At 37.0% G+C, this 8,746-nt stretch overlaps 1 long non-coding RNA gene across 1 annotated transcript; it reads right to left on the reverse strand.

The window, feature by feature from the left end:
• Positions 1-307: 307 nt before the first annotated feature.
• LOC107904197 (uncharacterized) lies at positions 308-2,614 on the reverse strand. Its single transcript, XR_001686155.2, has 4 exons — positions 1,862-2,614; positions 976-1,175; positions 826-855; positions 308-527 (listed from the first exon to the last, which is right to left on the reverse strand). It is a non-coding gene; the product is annotated as an uncharacterized lncRNA (long non-coding RNA).
• Between the last annotated feature and the right edge of the window lie 6,132 nt (positions 2,615-8,746).

Below are 8,746 nucleotides of genomic sequence, written 5' to 3' on the forward strand. Positions count from 1 at the left end.
ATTGTAGCAGCAACGATCATCGTTTGCTTTTCAAAACTATAACTTGGCATTTCTGCCATAAAAAATGTCTTACAGAAATGAAATGCCAAAGTTTTAAGAATTTACATGACTTAGTCACTTGAAGAACATAGAGATGCATAATGTTTCTAGCCATTTGTTAGAACAGGAAAATATCTTCTAGAATTTGTTGAAAAATCAATGAAATCAAAATAGTTGGTGGATTTCACAACTCACATGGAGTCAAATTTTTAAAGAGTTCATATTATTCCCCAAAGATTTTATGAAGGCATGTTTAAAAACACCAAGCTTTCTTAACATTTAAACAATTATCATTATCTCCAATAAGTTATTAACATAAATGTAGCAACAATTGAACAACATTATAATTGCAAATAACAACTGCTCAATTCTGAAATACAATTGATTCTTCATCTTAAAACAAAAGACCAGAAGAAACTTCAACCAACTTTAGCTAACAAGTCACTCTCTTTACAAAACACATGCCTAGTATCTGTTCCCAAATCCACCTGCAAGCAACACAATAGCATTTTAGAAACCTCATGTGCAGTACACCCGACTTTTTGAAATATAACATTACTATTATGTTCTTCAAAAAAACCTACGACCAAATGAATGAACTAGAGATTATGCCTAAAAAACATTCATCGCTATAACAAATACCATCATTTTGATAGTTAGTGATAGTCTTACTACCAAACTTGCAAGTTACTAGAATTTCTTTTCTAACTAGGCTGAATATCGACATATAAGACAACCCAAGGTAACACAAAATGATATTTTCACCAAAAAGGAATGCTAACTAACCTCATAAGCATTTATATCTGAGAAAAGATCCTGCGAAGGTTTAGGAATTATTTTAGATTGTATTATTAGAATAACTACATACGAAAATGGCAACATTTTGACAGGCATCACTTAGCATGAGATTGCTCAGAAAATTCCTGAATTCGTTACCTTCTTTCCAGGCTCCACTTTTCCTATTTCAGCACTGACTAAAACTAACTGAAGTTGAAATCATAAAATGAATTAAGACATCTCAAGCATTTATTTGAAAAGGGAAAAATGTGTTCAACAGATTGTCATCGTACGTCCCCCATCAGATACCTTTCAAACTTGACAGTTGATTTGGGCAACAAAACCCCACCAGCTGGTTTCTGTGGTATAAAAATTGCAATTATTTTCTCAACAATTGGCAACAGTAGGGGGACAAAATAGAAGATATTCATCACATGAGACTAGCACAAAGCAGATAATCTCTCAAAGGGAGCCTAATAATTTACAAGTTTATACACTACAACCTAGAAATGTGCATTCATCCACCAATAAGTCATCATGTAGATACTTCTATGCTTTAAATGCTTCACTGAGTTAATGTCAAGAGTTAACAAGATACAAACTCACTTAATGAAACTAATTAACAATCTAAATATAGAGTAATGAAACCAACATCAATTAAGGATAACAAACTTATGTAACTTAATCTTCATATAAACTCAGAGAATATGAAATGAAAGTGAAAAACAACAAAGATAAAAATTAAAAATAAAAGCCCTTCAACATCATCATTTCCCTTTGAAGGCAAACGTTTGTCACAAGAAAAGTCAGAATCAAGAAATGAGCCTCATCTCGTTAAAAAAATCAAACAATCAATTGTTGTAAGATTTTTTTCTTGTTTCATCATAAACCAGAGATTGAAATATTCCAATCCAATATCAAGAGCTAAAAAACCCGATTCTTTCACAAGCGAAAAAAGTCACAGAAAACAACTAAACTAAGCATAAGGAATAATTAAAGAGAAGAAGAGAACAATTAAAACAGTCGCAGAAGAAAAGAAGCTCACCGATGGAAAATTAAAGAGGAACAACCTGAAATGGGAAAAAATGAAAAAATTAAATAGAGAGTTAAAACGAGAAGATGAGATTAGGGGAGTAGAGAGAGAGAGAGAGAGAGAGAGAGAGAGAGAGAGAGAGGCAACAATCTTGAAGAAAATGGAAGAATTGAAGAAAATAAAAGAGAAGAGAACCAGAAAAAAAACTTTGAAAGAGAAAATGAAGAAAAAATTGGGATTCTATTGTGTGTTTTGGGAGAAGAGAAATGGAGGATAAAAATGTAAATAGTTAGCCAAAAGCCCTTTTGGCTTAGGAAAAGCTAAATTTTTTAGCTTTTTCATATGAAGAAAAGCATTTTTTTTAAGTTAAAATTTTCATTCAACCGATGTTTGTTTAGCAATGCTTTGGAGTGAAAAGTGTTTTTTAGGGAAAGGTTCTTCTCAAAAGCATAGCTAAACGAACCCTTAGAGTTATATCTATAGGTTGCTCTTTCTCCTTTGCTAGGAATGGTTCTACCCCTTTGTGAGTTTCTTGCTTCTCTTTACCCTTTTCCGGATCTTGGACTAGAGGCTCTAAATTTTCAGTAATCATCATACTCAGCTCTATGAGCTTGAATGGCTAAACCTTCAAAGGTCTTTGGCTTAATGCCTTGAAGAAAGTAGCATAATCCCCAATTCATTCCTTGGATGCACATGCCGAGAGCTGAAGATTTTGACAATCTTTCCTTTCAATTTAGACTTAGATTCCTCTAGTGGTGGATGTAGTCAATGATTGGTTCATCTTTCCACTTTTTCTGCTAGTAAGCTTGATTATTTGATAATGTGATGGATGATTTAGAAATTTTTGAGAAATTCATGTTCATGTTGTTCCCAACTATCAATTGTTCTAGGCTTAAGGTCAGTGTACCAGCCTAAGGCATTTCCTTTTAGTAGCGGAACAAATTACTTCACCATGAGATCACCACCAGTTCCAACGTTATTACAAATGTCCATGAAATGAGCGACATTTTGGCGTGAATTTCCTTTTCCATAAAATTGTTAGAATTTGGAAGGTTGACAGTTAGGTGACATTTTGAGGCGATCAATCCTGTAGGAGTATGGATTGATATAGGTTTATGAAGGTTGAGTTACACAATCAACTTGATCTTTGAAAACTTCTTTAATGAGCTCCTTGAGTTGATCGGTAGTGATAACTTCATTTATTGTTGGTTGAGGATCTTTGGCAAGTTGCACATTAGATTGTTCACCAAGCTCTTTTCATAGATTCTCATTTTAAACTTCTTCATTGATTGACCTTTTTCGAGTAACATCAAAGATCCTTTTCATCATGAACTCTATCTGTTTGTCCCTTTGTTTGAAGCTTGCAATAATACTCTCCACTTTGCCAAGGATGCCATTTATTTTTCCAAGGATATGGTGTTGGTCGTCATGACATTCATCACTTTGGAATTTGGCTTTGGGGGAGATGTTGGAATGACATGGTCACTTGATTGGATGCCTTTCCCCTTGAATGATAATTAGTGAGCTACACTTGATCCACGAGGGGAAACTTCTTCTAGTTCATGAGTTGGTGAACAAGCATCATGGAGTGGTTTGTCACTAAGCATTGAATAAGTTTGTCTAAATAACTTTAAAAGAGTTTTCGTCTTCTACCTAGTGCCATAGGGATGAGCAAGGACATTGGTGCTTGATGATGAAGCCAAATAAGCTGCAAGATTAGCTTGAGCGGGCTTATTGATAATGATTATTTTTTTTGAGGCCATAACAACTTTGGACTTTGACTTTGAGAGAAGAGATGAAAGGCAAAGATTGTCCCACCAGGCGTGTTAGAAATTTGTACACACAAATTTCGAGTCGAAAGTTGACTTGAAAATTTAAAGTAAAATTTATTGATGACTTTGTAAGAAAGTTACAATCTATACAATTTCTCGAATACAAAGAAAAATATCCTTTGATTCTTCTCTTCGATTTGGATTTGATCCAATGATCATCTGACTTGATCTTGGATGGATGTGAACTGCTTCTAGTGTCGTGGTGACTTGCTCTTGAAATGGGTTTACACCTTCTTTCTTTAGTTGATTTGGATCGAAGGGCAACTTTCTTCAGAAACAACTTTTGCTTCTTCTCCATGGTTGAACTGGATCAAAAGACAGTTTTTCTTTAGAACTAATGCGTCGTTCTTCAGAATTTCATCAAGTTCTTCAACTTCTTCAAAGAATTCCGCAGAGAGTTTTTGGGCTTCTAGAACTTGTGAATATGTAGAATAGCTTGGGGTAGCTTATTTTTATAGTGTTAATTACTTAAATAAAAGAGAGTTCTTGTAGAATTTAACAACTTCGTTCAATTGTTCTACAAGGGTTTGAACTCTTATTTATCATTGATCTCTTATTAATTTAATTAATTAGAGATAAAATAATAATTTAATATTATCACTTAATTATTTTATTTTTAATTAGTAATAATATAAAATTTGAACATTTATCTCTTAATTAGTTAAACAAAAATAATTATGACGCAAATATGATATCATTATCTTCACCATGATAACTTTAGCCGTGATTCATGATAATTTTAACACGTGGCACTTTATAATTTACCCATAAAATTTCTTCATCTACAGTGACATACCACAACAAATTGTTACAACTTACAACTGACATACGAACAAAGTATTTAACCTAATTTAATTAGAAATAAATAATAATGACAGGAAATTATTGGTCAACTTTTTTTTTCCCTCTTAGCGTTTACAACAATTAAAAGTTGAATTTTGGCTTGAAAGGATTGATTCATTGGCAAACAAATCAAATCTCAAAGGTGGCTTCAACTATTTTAACTTTAATTGCCACAACTTTCAATTCCTCTAGCGCAGTTGGATTCTCTAGGAGATACTCAACGGTTAACTTTATTTGAAGTTGATCCAAAGCAGACTTATAGTCGATACATGTTTCCAACATTGTAACAAATGCTTTGATCAGATTGAATTTAAAAATTCTCGTTATTAGATGTCCATCTACTAGAAAGTTTGTCAATAACGTTACATCTTTCAATGCTATTATAGTTTCAAGGCTACCATCATGATATGTTTCGAAATTTAAATTTAAAAAAATCTTAAATCCATAAGATAGTATATAATAGAGAGGAGGACAATTTTGGGGTTTTGTTGTGATAAATTAGGAAGTGGGGTGGATTATTTATAGGTTTTAGATGTTAAGTTTTTTAATAAGACCTCGACACCTATGTGTGTCACTTGTTAGAGCTATAGTCTGTTAGTTAGTTAGCTAATGAATAACCACTGCTTGTGTTGGTTAAAGTTAGTTAGATCAGTTTAACTTCTACTGCTATAAATAAGCAATAGTTGCTGTACTGAAACTCAAGTTGCTTTTCTAATAACAATTCAGTATTCTTGATATCTTAACATGGTATCAGAGGTTAGTTAGTTAGTTAGAGTTCTATGGCTTTGCCATCCAGTCCTTCTGCTGTGCAATCCACTGCTCCTACAATGGCATCGAATCTTGCTGATGGGGTTGTTGATAGTCTTTTTTTTCAACCAAGAAGATTAGTGTGCTATTAGATGATAGTAACTATTTGTTATGGAGACAACAGATTCTTTTGGCGCTCAAAACTCACAGACTTCAGCATTTTCTTGATTTGTGCACAACTGCTCCTCCACGTCAGATTGTGGATCCAAGTGGTGTTCTTCAGGAGAATCCAGAGTTTATCAGGTTTGAGCAGCACGACTGTGCTCTAGCCTCATGGCTCTTATCCTCTATAAGTACGAGTGTTTTACCTCATCTTATTGGTTTGGATTCCAGTGCTCAAATCTGGAATGCCATTGTTGCTCTATATGGCAGCAAGACTACATCTAGACTGATGTCTTATAGACGAGCCCTACATTCACAACGAAATGGAGATCTTTCTATGAAAGACTTTCTTATGAAGATCAAGACCTACTGTGATGGTCTTGCCAATTGTGGGGAGATTATTACTGATCTTGAGCATGTCACTGCCATTCTTAATGGCTTATCACCTGAACATGAATCTGTCATCTCTATCGTTACTGCTAGCCAGGTCCCATATACGGTTCAATGAGTGACAACCATTCTTCTTGATGCTGAAACGAGACAAAATGTTGTGGTATGTGAGGCTCCTAGTTTAGCAAATTTGGTCTCTAGTCAAGAACCAAATACTGTCAATGAGAATGTAACCACAGAAGTTTATCATCCCTCAAATAACCGAGGGCGTGGACGTGGCCGTTCATATGGATCGAGGATTCAGTGTCAGTTGTGTGGGAAGTCAGGCCACCTTGTTGATCGGTGTTACCATCACTTTGATGCGTCATATAAAAGTATTGGTTACAGGCCTCCTCCGGTTCCTCAAGTGAATCTGAGTTTGTTTGGAGCTGGATATTTGACTGCACCTTGGATGGCTCCAGCACCTACTTTCAATTAGACTGTTTCTCTAGGTTGGTATTGTCCACCTTCTCAAATTCCTAACTGGACTAATCCGTTTCTTGCTAGTTTTCCACAGCATGGTAGCATGCCTGCTTTTGCTTCTTCTCCAACTTCACAGTCCCAAGCTTTTGTTACAACTCCTGCGACGGTGGCGGATAATGCCTGGTATCCTGAATCCGGAGCCACGCACCACCTGATAAATTTGGGGTCATCAATCAATGAAACTCTACCTTACAATGGTCCAGGTAAAGTTTATGTGGGCAATGGCTCAGCTCTTCCTGTTATGTCCATGGGACAGTCTTCCTTAATTACTCGATCACGTCCTTTGCTTATGAAGTCGTTGCTGCATGTTCCTGGCATAACTAAAAATCTTCTGTCTGTCTCAAAATTTACAAAGGATAATAATGTGATGTTTGAGTTTTCCCCCACACAGTGCAAAGTTCGTGATCTACAAACTAGAGAGGTTCTTCTTGCTGGCTCTATAAGTGATGGGTTATGCAAACTGCACTCCAGTACTCCTGGTTCATCCATGTTCCTTGATCAATGTCTGACTGCCAGTACTATGATTCCTTTTGATGTTTGGCATTGTAGACTAGGGCATCCTTGTAATGCCACACTTAAGAAAGCATTGTATCAATGTAATGTTCCTTTTGCTACAAATAAACATACTACTTGCTGTACTGCTTGCCACTTAGGAAAAGAGCATAAGCAACCTTTTTCTCATTCAGCCTCTGAATATACTGCTCCATTGCAACTTGTGTCTGTCGATGTGTAGGGACCTGCCCCAGTCGCGTCCAATGGCTTTCGATACTATGTTGCTTTTACAGATGCTTACTCGAGATACACATGGCTTTATTTCTTACACAGAAAGTCTGATGTTCTTAGTGTGTTTCCTGTGTTTCATAGACAGGCTGAAAGGCTTCTAGGGTGCAAGTTAAAAATTTTGCAAACAGATGGTGGAGGAGAATTTCAAGTTTTGCATAGTTACCTGTTACAGTATGAGATTGTTCGACGTGTCACGTGTCTATATGCGTCGTAACAAAATGGTTTGGTGGAGCGCAAACACAGGCAAATCGTAGAAGCTGGTCTTTCCATGATGGCACATGCTGGTCTACCCATCACTTACTGGAATGATGCGTTCTGTAGTGCTATTTTTTTGGTGAACAGGTTACCTTCTTCTCCATTGGGAGTGTCACCCTATGAAAAGTTATTCTGTGAGCGTCCCAACTACTCGTTTCTACGGGTGTTTGGCTGTTTGTGTTTCCCTAACCTTCGGCCGTTTAACACTTCAAAGCTGCAGTTTAGGTCCAGTCCCTGCACGTTCCTCGGGTATTCTCCTTATCATAAGGGCTACAGATGTCAGGCAGCTGATGGTAGGGTGTATATCTCACGGCATGTTACATTCCATGAAGATGAGTTTCCATTCAAGAAGCATCCCTCCAAGTTGACAGTCTCGCAACCACTTGTTGCTTCTTCTAGCTCTAAGATATTGGTGTTACATTCGGAACCAAATGCAACAGTCTCACCAATGCTGTGTCGTAATTCAGCTCCCATGACCAGCCCACTGAACTCTTTGCTTAATGGTTCACCTCCTGGTAGTATCAATCCAGCTCATGATTATCGTGTAACCACCAGCTTGCAACAGTCTCCTTCAACTGGGTTCTCAGTGCCTACTGCATCTCCTATGCTGCCTGTTAATTCACATGCAATGATTACCAGAAGCAAAGCTGGTGTTTTCAAACCAAAAGTGTATTTGAGTGGGGTCAGCCATGAGCTCACTGAACCTCCTACTGATATTCATGATGCCATGCAACATACTTGTTGGGAAACGGCTGTTCGAGATGAGTTGCAGGCTCTTTTGCGCAACAAGACGTGGGAGCTTTGCCCTCTGCCTGCAAATAGAAAGATCATCGGGTGCAAATGGCTTTTTAAAGTAAAAAAGTGAGCTGATGGCACTGTGGAAAGGTACAAGGCACGTTTAGTGGCAAAAGGGTTTTCTCAACACCCTGGTTTTGATTTTAGAGACACTTTTAGCCCAGTTGTCAAGGCAGCAACAATAAGAACTATTCTAGTTGTTACGGTTATGCAGGGATGGTCTCTGAGGCAAGTTGACGTGAACAACGCGTTTCTTAATGGGGATCTGACAGAAGAAATATATATGGCTCAACCACCTGGTTTTGAAGTTGAAGGACCTAATGGGCAGCCGCTTGTGTGTAAGTTGACCAAAGCTCTCTATGGGCTAAAACAAGCCCCTCGTACATGGTTTCAGACGCTCAAGCAACATCTTGTGCATCACCTTGGTTTTCGTGCTTCAAAAGCAGACCCGTCCTTATTTGTTCGAACCTCTGCTGGACATCAACTATTGCTTATGGCATATTTTAATGATATTGTACTTACAGGAAGTTCTGCTGAAGAAATAGACACAGTCGTTCGTCTACTTCAT

Source organism: Gossypium hirsutum, chromosome D05 (genome assembly GCF_007990345.1).
Source record: "Gossypium hirsutum isolate 1008001.06 chromosome D05, Gossypium_hirsutum_v2.1, whole genome shotgun sequence".
Taxonomy (NCBI): Eukaryota; Viridiplantae; Streptophyta; class Magnoliopsida; order Malvales; family Malvaceae; genus Gossypium; species Gossypium hirsutum.